The following is a 12,567-nucleotide window of genomic DNA, read 5'->3' as shown; positions in this document are numbered from 1 at the left end:
AGAAAGAAAGAAAGAAAGAAAATCCAGAAGTGCATATAAATTTTTATTTGGGGGCAATGATCCTCAAAACAGATTTTAACCTGCCCTCTTCTACCTAATTCTGATATTTTAAGTTCAAATCCTCCTTCATGTAGTAGGCTCACAAAGAATTCGTTTGGACCCTCAGCCCTCTAAATTTTCTGCCCAAACTATTTGAGCCTACAATGTTATTCTGATCCATAGTAGTTAATCACAATCTTCACCCTTACATGATAGCTACATGCTTCAGTATTGTTCAGAATTTCCTCAAAGGAATTCCTCAAGTTTCCATAAAGACACCTAAAAATGGCAAATGATCATATATTTAGAGGACTCCTTAAGACAATCTCACCATCAGGTGAAACATTTACAATTTTCAAAGCCCATTTGGATATTCATGGCAAGTCTTCTGCTTGCAAAATCTACATCCCAGTTCAATACACCTTCCTGCACTGCTGCTAACATCTGATGCTGAATTAGGCAGAAGCCTCATCTCTACACTTTCAATATCAGTTGGCATTTCCTAGAAAATCATTCTGCTTGATCAGAGGGTTCAGCAATCAAAACAACTCTTGCAACCTCTGACTCCTATTTTCTGCAGGGTTAAGAAAAACAAGAGTGGAGTATTTCTATAACTATGATATTTATTTCAACTGATGAGTTCCTTGTTCAACTGATGAGTTCCTTGTAGTGCTGAACTGTTCAACAGTGACACTTAAAATATTTCATAGAGAATGAACAATCCACACTATGCCACAAACATGGAAAGTGCAACTTCTGAATGAGGTGAGGTGGGAAGAAAGCTGTTCAGGGACATTCCCAGCACTGCCACTGATTTGCAGTACTGCCAGACAGCTCACAGCATGGATCCCAGAAGTACATTAGAACTCTTCTTGAAATCAGGGATAGCTTCTGATGCTCATCCAGTCTAAGAATTAGGCCATCCACCATATAAGTGGAACTTCTCACAGCTGCAGGAAGAGCAATTCATTAAAACATACAGAGAACAAAAGCTCCCTTTAAGTAGTTATCCTTGTTAATGACAATACTTGTGGTGGCTTTCCATCTGCAAGTAACAAACATCAAGGTCTCTATTAACATGGAAGAAAAGAGAAGACCTGAAAGAATTTTTTTTTTTGTATGTGTTTGTTTTCTTTCAAATAAAACAAGAATTTCAGGCAAATCAAGGGAGATGTTCCTGACTGACCTTCATACAAACCCAAAAGTAACAAGAGGAAAACATCTCTGGTGAGAACTGGGCAACTTACATAATTCATGTGCAAAAAAACCAAAAACAAACAAACAAAAAAACCCAAAAAACAGATTTGCTTTTCTGAGCATCCTCTTCTGAAATGTGATATAGAGAGACAGTGATGAGAAAAGGTGTGAGTGATACATAATGTCAGCACAACGTCAGACTACACCAAGTCATTTAATAATCACCCAGGTCCTCGATCAGAGAAATGTGATCAAGGTTGCAAGATTCAGAGTGCAAAGTATACATTTTCAAATGTGCTGATTGATAAATACTGTTTTTCTTCTAGTACCTTAGAACTACAGCAATGCTTCCCATTCTGCAGAAAGCAACCCTTTATTTCTTGGTAACGTATGGTCCTAGAACAAGGAATTCAAGTCTGATCACTGTATTAGGCACATTCACATTTAGCACTTCCAGCTGGAAGAATCCTAAAGGAATTCCATGGATGTACTTGTAACAGTTAATTCTTCTAGATGTAGGCTCAAGTCTAAAGTCATGCCTGGATCCGAGTGCTGCACACTCCATAACTCAAAGCACTTGTACATCCCAGGCTGGGGCTTCAAACAGTTCCTGTTGGTGGGTCACTACTCCTTTGAACTCAGCACATAAGAGTCCACATATAGAATATACATTACAGTGGTCACTCCATACTGCACTCTCTTAACCCATCCTGTTATGATATCATGCATTTTAACAACTACCATATTATGCCTTAGAAGTAACTGCACCTCAATAATAAATTTTGACAGCATCTCTTGCCATGGAGATGGCATCAAAACTGCAGTGACCTGATACTTAGCCAGGGAGCATGCAGGTAACAACTCCTTCATACTGCACAGCCAGGAAAGAGAGAAGGCAGAGAGACAATGCATGTTAAACGAGCCACATCAAAGTCACAGAGCTGGTGAAAAAAGTCAAGAGCGGATTTAGAAGTATGGATTCTCTATCAAAGATGCGTGAGGCATAAATACGCACTACAGGGTTGCTATAACTCTGTCTTTCTCATTTCATCGAATGTAGGAGGTCGGGTAGCCTGGTAACATTTTGGCTGTCTGTAAACAACGCATGTACTGAAAAGAAAAAGGACAGGCATGTCCCATCATACTGCTTGGTATCCACAGGGGAATAGCTCCCAAGACAGAAATGGAATGTGCTGCTGCCAGAAAGAGCTGTATGATTAAGAGCCTGAGGTCTGCACCACTCCCTGCTACTCTTCAAACCAGACCCCCCATGCTAGCGAGCACAGAGGTACCAAAGCTGCAGAGCTCTGGATGAAATACAGACTGCACATGCTCCTCCTTCCCTCTCAAGGGAATGGCAGGGTTTGACCCATTCTCACATGGGGAATTTTTTGTGCCTTTTCACTGGAAAACAATTTATCCCTATTTCCTGCTATTTAATCTGAATGCTGTTTATGCTCACTTTCCCCAGTAAAACAGCCCTCATCTCCTTTTTCTGGTATAACCAGACCCTACCAGCTGTGCATTCTCTGCTTCAGGAGCACAGAGAAATTTTGCTGTAGCTGCACTCAATCACACTTGGCTCCTGGCACCCATAACCATCTCCAATGTGCGGAGAGCCCACTAAGGCAAAGCAAGCTGTCTGCTCCCCTCTGGAAAGCTGTACTTACTGACGATCCAGCAGCAAGGCATCTGAAGGCTTGCTCACCATATCAAGACTAGAGGGGAAAAAAAGCCAACAGAATACATATATTTACTCCCTTGTCTGCACAGGATCAGCAGCACTACAGACCACTTTGCACAGCAACGCTGACACAAAACATCTGAAGATGCTCTTCTGCAATGCACCACCCTGGTGCATCAGCATGATGTGCGCAGCAGTAAGCCATAGTAAACCAGCTGTAGGGTGGGCAGACAGGGAGCTGAAGCTGTAAGCTATGTGCAGAAGTGGTAGAAATCAACTTCACCCTTCTAAAGGTAGCAGGTACACTGACGTAGATGAGCTAAGTACTTAAAGCCTCTGCAGAATGGCTGTCAGCTACTGCAGCGCTGAGTAGAGATAAATTTGTTATTATCCACAAAAACTGCCTAATAGGGATATAACAATAGTTTTAATTATCAATGAGTGGCTTTAGTTCTGATGAGGCTTTTCTGCATCCAAAATAGTCTTTTCAACATTACTATTAATGAAGCAGCAGTTGACATTTCTGTCCCCATTCTCCTCCTCCCCTGTTCTCTTGATCAGTTGTTTTTCAATTCATTTCGTACTTTTGAAAGGCACAACAATGACAGTTCTTCAGACAACATCTCCTTTATCTTAACAAGCAACAAGATAAAACCCCCACAGCCTACGTCAGTCTTTAGTTTCAGTATTTCTAGTGGAGTTTGGGACTTCTGCAATTTCAACCTTGTGCTTATCTAATGAAATGCCAGTGAAAAAAAAGCAACACTAGTGGCACATTCTGCACTGATGAATCGTTCTTTTAGCAACTGATTTTCCGTATTCCTTTTCTTCTCATGTCATTTGCCTCCTTTCAGATTTGTCAAAATGCACAGTGTTTACTCCAAGTCCTAGATGCTGGACAACAACTTTAAAACAAAAACCACTGCTGACCTCAAACTCTGAAACTCAAATCCAACTCACCCTCCAAGCAGAACAGCAGCTGGACTGGAGACATCCGCCTCATTTCTTTATGCTATGGATAAGCACAGCCTTAGCTGGCTCCACTCCCCATGCAGCAAAGAGCTCTGTCAATGCAGACCTCTCCCCAAAGGAAACATCCCAGGTCCACATTTCCTATTCAGTATTTTCAGTATCTGCCAGGCTGGAGTGCAATTAGCCCAGATACACTGCCTCTTCATGGAGCCTGTAAAGCCTGTACAGCTGGATGCACGGATGGCCTCAAGAACAGAACTTGTTGCACTCACAAACTAGCAAGCCCACGCAGGAGTTTAGTGCAGGAAAAAGCAGATAGATTTGTTCGTCAGTGAAGAGAAAAAAATAAGTACCCATTCTCTCCAAAATGGAGGAAAAGAATAATGCTAGGAAAATCTCTGCCATTTAGTTAGTCTTACTAATATTTGGTTTGATTTCTTGTTTTAAATCCGCATCAGAAACTATCAACCCTTTCCCCTTCACCAAGCATTGGACATTTTCTGCCATGTTTGTACAGCATAGTTTGAACTCACGCACCTACAGGGAACGGGAGCTTCTTCCAGTTGCTAGAACCACTAGAAAACAGGCTTCCTGCCCCCAGAAAGAACATACACTGGTGAATAAAAATTAATAAAAAATAAATAGAGACAAAACACTACTCTAAATAATCTAGCCCTTTGAAGAGCAACTTTGCGATGAGCAGACGAAACAGGCAGCAGCAAATGGACTCATCATGTAAGGGTGAGAAAAGTGAGGAGGTCCCAGAGCCTCTCTCCCAGCTGGGGTCGATTTTTGTTTCCCTCTGCTTTTCCTCTGAAGGTCCATATACTCAAGGGACAGATTTGGGGGAGGTTTTGCCCAAACCTCTGTGCATGAATATGCGACAGCACTGAAGCCCAACCCAAAGCAAACCCTATGTACCTCTGTAACCCAGCACATGAGAGTGCAGAGGTGTACCTTTCAACTCTGATACCTCCCCCTAGATTTTAAGCTCGTATAGTAAAGTTTATGTTGCTGGTTGCTGTGTTTTCTAGGTTGCCATAGAAACCTTCAAAAAAATGACACCCTGACCCCAGCACGCAACAGACACGGCCCAGAGCCTCTAGAAATCTAAGGGAAGGCTGCCACGCATAGCCCCTAAAGTTTTGAATCGGACGATTATTCTCCAAGGTGGTGGTGCAGGAACTAAACCCAGCTCGGGCTGTTCTGGGAGGCACATGGTGGAGAAGGAGCCTGGTGCTGCCCTGAGTCGGGGTACCACAGCCCTGAGGCTGGAACAAAACAACAGCTGGCCCTGAGCCTTAGTTTTATTCAAGAGACTACAAAGCATACCAGGGCACTGGTGAAGCACATCCGTTTATATTTGAACTCAAGTGTACTGGCTCTCTCCTATATTTTTTTGGGTGGAAAGGGAAACTCAGTGGGTCATAGCAGGGTAATCTCTTTTTAATGTAGTGTGCTGTGCAAAATCCACACAAAGCCAGCCAAAGCAAGACAGATATTAATGATATTAGCCTGCCCACGTACAAAAATAAGACATCGAGAGTGTTATTAATCCGCCTTGATGGCTTTCTCAACACAGAACCACTCCAAATTACTATGTCTGTTAAAAAGGACAGAAAGAATATCAACGGAATTAAAATGCATTTTCCAATCCTGTTGCGTATTTATTTTAGATATTTATACGGTCTCCACTACGTCAGTATCTGGACTTCACACATTTTTAACATAATTTTTCTATGTGGTACGAAAGCATTTCCCCCCATTTTGCAGATGGAGCATTAAAAGAGCAAGCAACTCACCCAGCAATGGCAACCAGAGGTACTTAATTAACACCAGGCTTCAAAACACACATCAAAATGTCATCTTAAAGCCATGAGTTTCAGGAAGAAACAGTACATCTTTTTGTATTTGTCTTTTGTTTGCTGAACCCAAAGATGCTTCTTGGCTTTTGTTCCCAAATATCTCTGAGGAAATTGAATATATTTTAAACAAAACAGGTGCACAGAGGCATGTGGTTTCTGAACTCAAGTAATGGAGAAAAAAAACTGTGAAACGCATTAAAAAAAAAAAACACAACCATTTTTGTTGTGCCACAACTGCAATGAGAAACACCAACCTGAGGCAAGCCAACATGTTGAGAAAAGCTGTTCAATCTTTATACTTCTTCCTGCCTTCCTACATCTTATTGCTGTATATTCTACTACATTTTTCTGCCTGTACAAAGCATCCCGTCTACAGCAAACATGAAAATGAAAACCACTTTGAAACCAGCACTATGGATGCTGCTGCAGTGCTAGCACTGGGACACCAGGAGAAGCCCTGCCACTTCCACAAGACCCATCCACTCAGTGCAAGTGGTCTGGACAGCAGCAAGAGAGAGCAAGCCCCATCTTGTCATAGTAGACAACTATGTTAGCACACCAAGTGTGGATCTATTTGTATTACGTGACATGTGGAAAGTTCTGAGTTTGGTGAATAGTTAACATGTGCATGTTGAGGTCCCATGCACCAGAGCACAAGTACAGCAGCAGCCCAGCAGCCTAATTAGACTGGAGGGAAGCACATAGGTTGCCTCTGGAGCTAGAGAATCTGAGAGCCTTTTTCTATGAAATCTTACACAATTACGTGATATAAATGAGCAAACAGATCCTCAGCCTTTTGCCAACAAGTTCCCTAGTGTCACTAGAAATAGGCTCATTTCTCAGAAAACAGTATTTTCATAATCAGAATGAGGAATCTTCTGGTGGAAACATGTCTTCAAGTAAAAGAAAAAAACAACAGTGAAAAGTCAATAAAAAGACACAGTAGTTTGGCAGGGATAGATTTGAGCCCAAGTGCAGAGCAGGTTGCACTGACCTTGAACAGAAACAACTGCAAGAGGCAGACCCACTGAGTTCTTGGTAATGATCCATAAACAAAATGTAATAATGCTACAGATTTTTAATTACCTCCTTTATAAGGGTAAATCTTATTTCTTCTGCTTGCTCTCTGCTTGGAAGCTCAATGTGTATGCAAGTACCCAGCAGACCACGTCATGCTACAGACAGGGCTGCATGGCAAGAATTGATTCCTCCTGATCTTGAAGTGACCACCAAACCAAGGCAGGCTCAGAGAGGAGATTCTCTGCGTGGATTGGACACAAATCCTGGAACTGCAGGGTTTTCTCATGTCATCCAGTGAGATCCCATTGGGGATTTTTCCTTGGCTGACAGAAGACATATTTGCACATTTAAACTGCAGTCTGCATTTACCCATGTGGCTTACTGCTTCTTTACACAAATGTGGTTTTCCACTGTTGTGAAAACATCTACAAAAACAACAGGATGGCTGTATCAAGTCACTTGAGCTTGAAGGTCTGGTAACCACAATTAAGTTAATCTGCCTGGGTGTCAGCTACGCTATCACCGGCTCCAAAACTTCTGAATGTTTAGGTACTTTTTTTTTTCCTTCTTGTTTCCAGAGCACTCTCATGTCAGATTATCTTATTATTTGATTTGCTGGAGGAAATAAGATACCTTCTCTCCCAATGAAAGTTAAGATTTTGATTGCATTTCTTGCTTTATGAGGAAAGGCATTAAGGAGCAGAAGACTTGCAGTTAACTTCCGACAGAATTGTTAGTTCAGTCGGAAGGCATCCACAAACCCTGCTGAGTCCAGCTGTCTGAGCTGAGAATTTAGAGCTGGCATCATTGAGACAAGTACCTTAATGCAGTAAGACACAATCATCCTGGCTCACCACACCTGAGGAGAAAATACACTTAGGGCTCACACCTGATTTCCAACTCAAATGATTTTCTTTGACTCTCTGGCTCTAAGAACAAGTCCCTGGACTGGCCAGTGCTTTCTGCAGAGGTGAGGAGCAATGCCCTGGGCCAGCACCCTCCCCAGGGGCAGCTGCTGCTGCCCACCTGCTGCTGCCCACCTGCTGTCCTGAGCCCAGCCCAAGGCACCTGTCCCAGGCCAACGTGCTGCTCCTGCCATACGTGTGTGCTTTCTGCCCCTGCCATGGGGTCCTGTGACCCACCTCAACACCAGAGAGGATGGCCTTGTGGGACACTACCGTGTATTGAAAGACTGGATTTCTGGAGCTGCTTGCATGACATTATTTAGAGACACAGAACAGGGAGGGAAGAATGAGGCTAAAGGATTTTTCAGCTCTCTCCACACCCAAATTCAGCATATCAGAATTAATTCCCATAGAAACACTTCCTGCTTTGAGCGTGAGGGCAGCTTCTCCTGTCCCTCTGCACACCTGCTCGGTGCTCAGCTATGGAGAACAAAGCTCCAGCCTGGGCTTCAGCTCCTAACAACCCCGATCTACATCCACGCAACCAGTTCCTCTCAGGTCATTGATTGTACTGTAGTCTCTATGGACTTTATAGCAGCCCAGCCTTTGAAGGAGGAGCTGGCAGGAGCCATTAAGTCAAGTAACGCATGCCTTGCTGATACAATGCGCACTGCCCAGCAGCTCCCCACCTCTGCATACTCCCAGGATCAGTGCTTTCACTTTTGCTTGATAATTCAGTCCCTAACCAAAGTGAATCTAAGCTAAATACCAGCACTTATTCTGCTTTATAACTGAATCCATTAAATTTATAGATGAAATATTGTCATGCAGTCACCAAGCTCATGAGGCCAAATTTATGTCACCTGGAGAACACAAATATTTTCAGTGACATCAGTGTGCTTTAGACTGAACACACAAAAATAGTACCTCTGCTTCAAAAATGATTTAACAGCTTAAATTTCATAGCGAGTCACAAACAGCCACTCAAGTTTCTCATCTATTGCTCATCATTTCTCAGAGTAAGTTACAGAGATAAACCCTTCACTAAGAAGGGATGCAGCATTTACCAGGAGCAGGTATTTTGCTTTTTCTGAGCAATAGCTGGTGTTTTCAGAGCATATGGTATCCAAATGCCCCTGTGGAAACAGCACTCACTCTCCTGGGGCAGGCATGCACATACACCTCATAAAAAAGACTTGCAAGTCAAAATCCGCTATGATTTGGAATGCAGGACCTTTTCTGTAGATGCTGAGCACGAGGTGCTCCCCAGATGTGCCTATTGTAATAAAACACAATCTTGCAGGACCAGCAACCAACCAATTCATTATGGCTTCCTACTTATGTGATAGCATTATAGAGCACAGAACCATCGTGGCCCAAAGGGCAGGTAAGGGAGGCATGGCTTGCTGTTAACTCTTTTTCTGCTGAATTAGAAGCGGGCTGTGCATACAGGTCATGGAGACAGCCCAATGGAAAGAGCTATTGCACAACTTCACCAAAATGCAGAGAGAAAACCTCACTCCGACTCGTTGTAAACTCTCTATTAAGCTACTGGGACAGGAATGTCTTCTGTTTGGGCACAGAGGGCCAATAGAAAAATTATCCGTGGATAATATCAGCTCTCTTTCATTCTTTTTGTTTTGTTTTTGTAAATGAAATACATATTATTATGGGACTTCTGCTGTTGTTTGTTTTTGTGAATGTGTGTTTATTTTGTTGCCTTCCCCCCCCCCTTTCTTTCCTGATTCACTTCATACTCCTTTCAGAGTCCTTTCAGCCTGCGGCTCACTCCTCAGGTTTGGACTTCAGCTAGAAGATGTTCACAAGCCATGGCTGCACAGTCTGACCTCTGACTAATCCCACACTCCTCACCCTGACAAATAATGAATGGCGACCAACCTTTTGTAAACACAGAAACCTGTGTTAAGAGCAGCCATCCCTGAAATATTAGTACAACAAAACATACGCGTAAATTACTTCAATTGGTAAATAAGGATTAGACAAGAGTTGTCAAAACAGAGTGAGTTGTAGTAGATTTACTAAGTTTTCCTGCTGTTTAACTCTGCCCTAAGTGTAAAGGGGGATATTTTTGGAAAGTCTTATAAAATCCATTCAGCTGTTTCTGAGGTAGATGAATGTGGAAAGAAAACCTCACAGCTGTCAACTTTATTTTTCAGATTTTTTTTTGTGTGTGCTCGGATAATTCTGAAATGGCTTTGATTTAAAACTCCAGACTTGGCAAGGGCAAATGGTAGCCTTGACAGAAAAACGAGTGCTCTGTTTTCAGTTCTGAAATAACCAACTTAGTGATGTTTAAAACTGGCTACAGGAGCTGACGGCACCAACAAGGGTGCTCCATGTTAATGCCTGGATATTGAAGCTGGAGCTAGCAACACAAGTGCTGAAAGGAAGGACCCATTTAAAGAAAAATCTCCTGAATTCTGCTTTCCCTGCTAAGTCCCACAGCTAAATATCATTCAAAACATCATCTGCTTGAAGCCATACTTTTTTGTTCATTAATTTTGCACATCTTCCTATACTGAAATATAAGAGTATTGGTGGCCCTGCCTGTGGCAGGGGGGTTGGAGCTTGATGATCCTTGAGGTCTCTTCCAACCCATTCTATGATCCTATGATATTAGTAGTGGACATGCCAAAAACCAACACATCCAAAATGGGCAAAAATTCTCACTTGTGTGATGAAGCAGTGCCTGGAAACCAACAGCTGCAGCGATTGGTCCTAATCTGTGTTTGTTAGATTTTCTTCCCAGTATAGGATGTCTGAGTCTTTTTGCAGATAACAGCACCGCCTGTTGAACACTCATCTTCAATTTAGCATCAAAGGTGGTTTTTCTATTTCTATAAATGACCGCTCACTCAAAAAATACACCTTTTGGTCAAGCACAGCTGCTGAACTCTATAGGTTAAGTGCTGAACTCTGACATCTTGGAATATTTTTCCCAAAGGCCAACCCAATTTAATTCACAAAAACTTACATTAGGAGAAAAATAAATTAAGAGCTTTGGTAAAACAGAGGGCTTTTAGTAACCTCCATTCAGTAGCCAAGAATTAGCAAGGAAAACACCATTTCCCATTTTTTAATTGATGCTCATGCCAAAATGCCTCAGGTATGTACAATCCCAAACAAAAGCCTTTGGGGAATTCCAGCCTCAGGAAACATACTCTCCTGGGCAAAATGTGGTTTCCTGGAGTCGGTAGTTCTACTGCAGAATACTGGATGTTAACTTTGTTAATAAGAAAACATTTTTCAAATGAAAAATGACTTGTTAAACCACTTTCATGTCACTTTTTCAGTAACACATTAAAGTAAACAAACCTAAGATGTTAAATAAAATAAAAACCCACTACACCTGCAGAGTTTTACCAGCTCACATTACAAAGTCCTCTCTGAAGTGGCTGGTGAGCTATTTCCATTACAAACAGCAAGTGTTCTTGAAAGTAATTCAAAGAGTCAAATTAGGCAGATTACATCAGAGTATATTTCCCTGCAGCATAAGGAGTTTCGAAACACCTGCCTGACATATTTCAACCGCTGTAGAGAAAAATGGCACTGACTGGTTTCAGGAACCGCTGGTGCCTTGAAAGAAAGATCATTTTATATTTAATTATTTTCCAACAAAACAATTTTGTTTGCAATTTGTGCTTTTGTTTTTAAACAGAAAACACTACCAATGCAGGGTGCCAAAAGCAGACTTAATTAGAACGAGATATTTTACATTTCATATTAAACATCACATGTCTGCTATTTGTCCCAGCGCTTTCCTGAAGATTTTTTTGTCTGGAACGTGCTCTAGCTAATTAACTACACTGCCAACAAAACTCAAGTCACAAGTTCAAGAAATTACAAACAGCACAGTGGGATAACCCAGCAATGACGGAGATGAAATACCCTGTTGGTCTGGGGGAAAAATGTGTGTGTATACAAATAGATCCCATGTCACAAATCAATAGCCGTGGAGGATTTTCATCCCTAGGTACTTAGAGAAAGTCTGAAAGTTTCAGAGATCGAAACAATTGCTTCTTCACTTCAATTCTTGGAAAAACGCTGGAACAAATCATTACACAAACAGTAAGCAAGAGACAGATGACTAACAGCCAACATGGGTTTCTCAAGAGCAAATCATGTCAAAGCAATCCACCTCCTTCAGGAGCAGACCGAGAGATTTTGTAGGGTGGGGAAAAGCATTAGATGCAGCCCAAGCTCTAAATTATCAAGAGCAGCAGAGACAGGATAGCGAGACCCGGAGTACAAGTCACTTGATTTAGCAACACTTTGTCATTCTGGACGTTTCTTAGTCGAGATGTATGCACACAGCTGGCTAGAAAACCATGCTGACGGATTTGGTAACACTGATTCCTGCAGTGCACGAGGCTTGCCTTGGTTGTGTCCTTAATACATTTTATTTAGAGTTTTCCTGAACAGCTCCAAAGATGAAATAGGTAGCATGCTTCTTAAACAAATGGCTAATACCAAACAAGCCAGGGCTGCAAAGAGGAGGCGATTAGAAACCAAAGCACAGACATCAAAATAGTTCAGGAAAAAAAAAAAAGGGATTGCATTCAATGTGGAAAAATACAAGATTTAATCCCATCTAGAATAATAAGATTGCACAAATCAGAGCCTGGGAATGCTTCATGTCTGATACTAAATACATTGAAAATGGTGGAACTGTAATCGTGGAATCTGGGCAGACAGCAACTTCATGGTGCAGAAAAAGATGGAAACCAAAGGACAGCCTGTGAGACACCACCTGCAGCATCAGATGGATCTCAGCTCAGACACTACAACCTGTCTTGAAAACTCCTCAGAAACACCAAACCCAAGACTACACTAGCAAACAACTGAATCGAGGTTTCAAAAAAAA

At 42.0% G+C, this 12,567-nt stretch overlaps 1 long non-coding RNA gene across 1 annotated transcript in view; it reads right to left on the bottom strand.

Annotated features, from left to right (window-relative positions):
• The window catches only part of LOC116217202, a 45,327-nt gene that overhangs the window by 15,517 nt on the left and 17,243 nt on the right, over window positions 1-12,567 (bottom strand). The gene's annotated exons all lie outside the window — the stretch shown is intronic.

Source organism: Meleagris gallopavo, chromosome 15 (assembly GCF_000146605.3).
Source record: "Meleagris gallopavo isolate NT-WF06-2002-E0010 breed Aviagen turkey brand Nicholas breeding stock chromosome 15, Turkey_5.1, whole genome shotgun sequence".
Lineage (NCBI taxonomy): Eukaryota > Metazoa > Chordata > Aves > Galliformes > Phasianidae > Meleagris > Meleagris gallopavo.
This window is presented reverse-complemented; position numbering and strand designations above follow the sequence as displayed.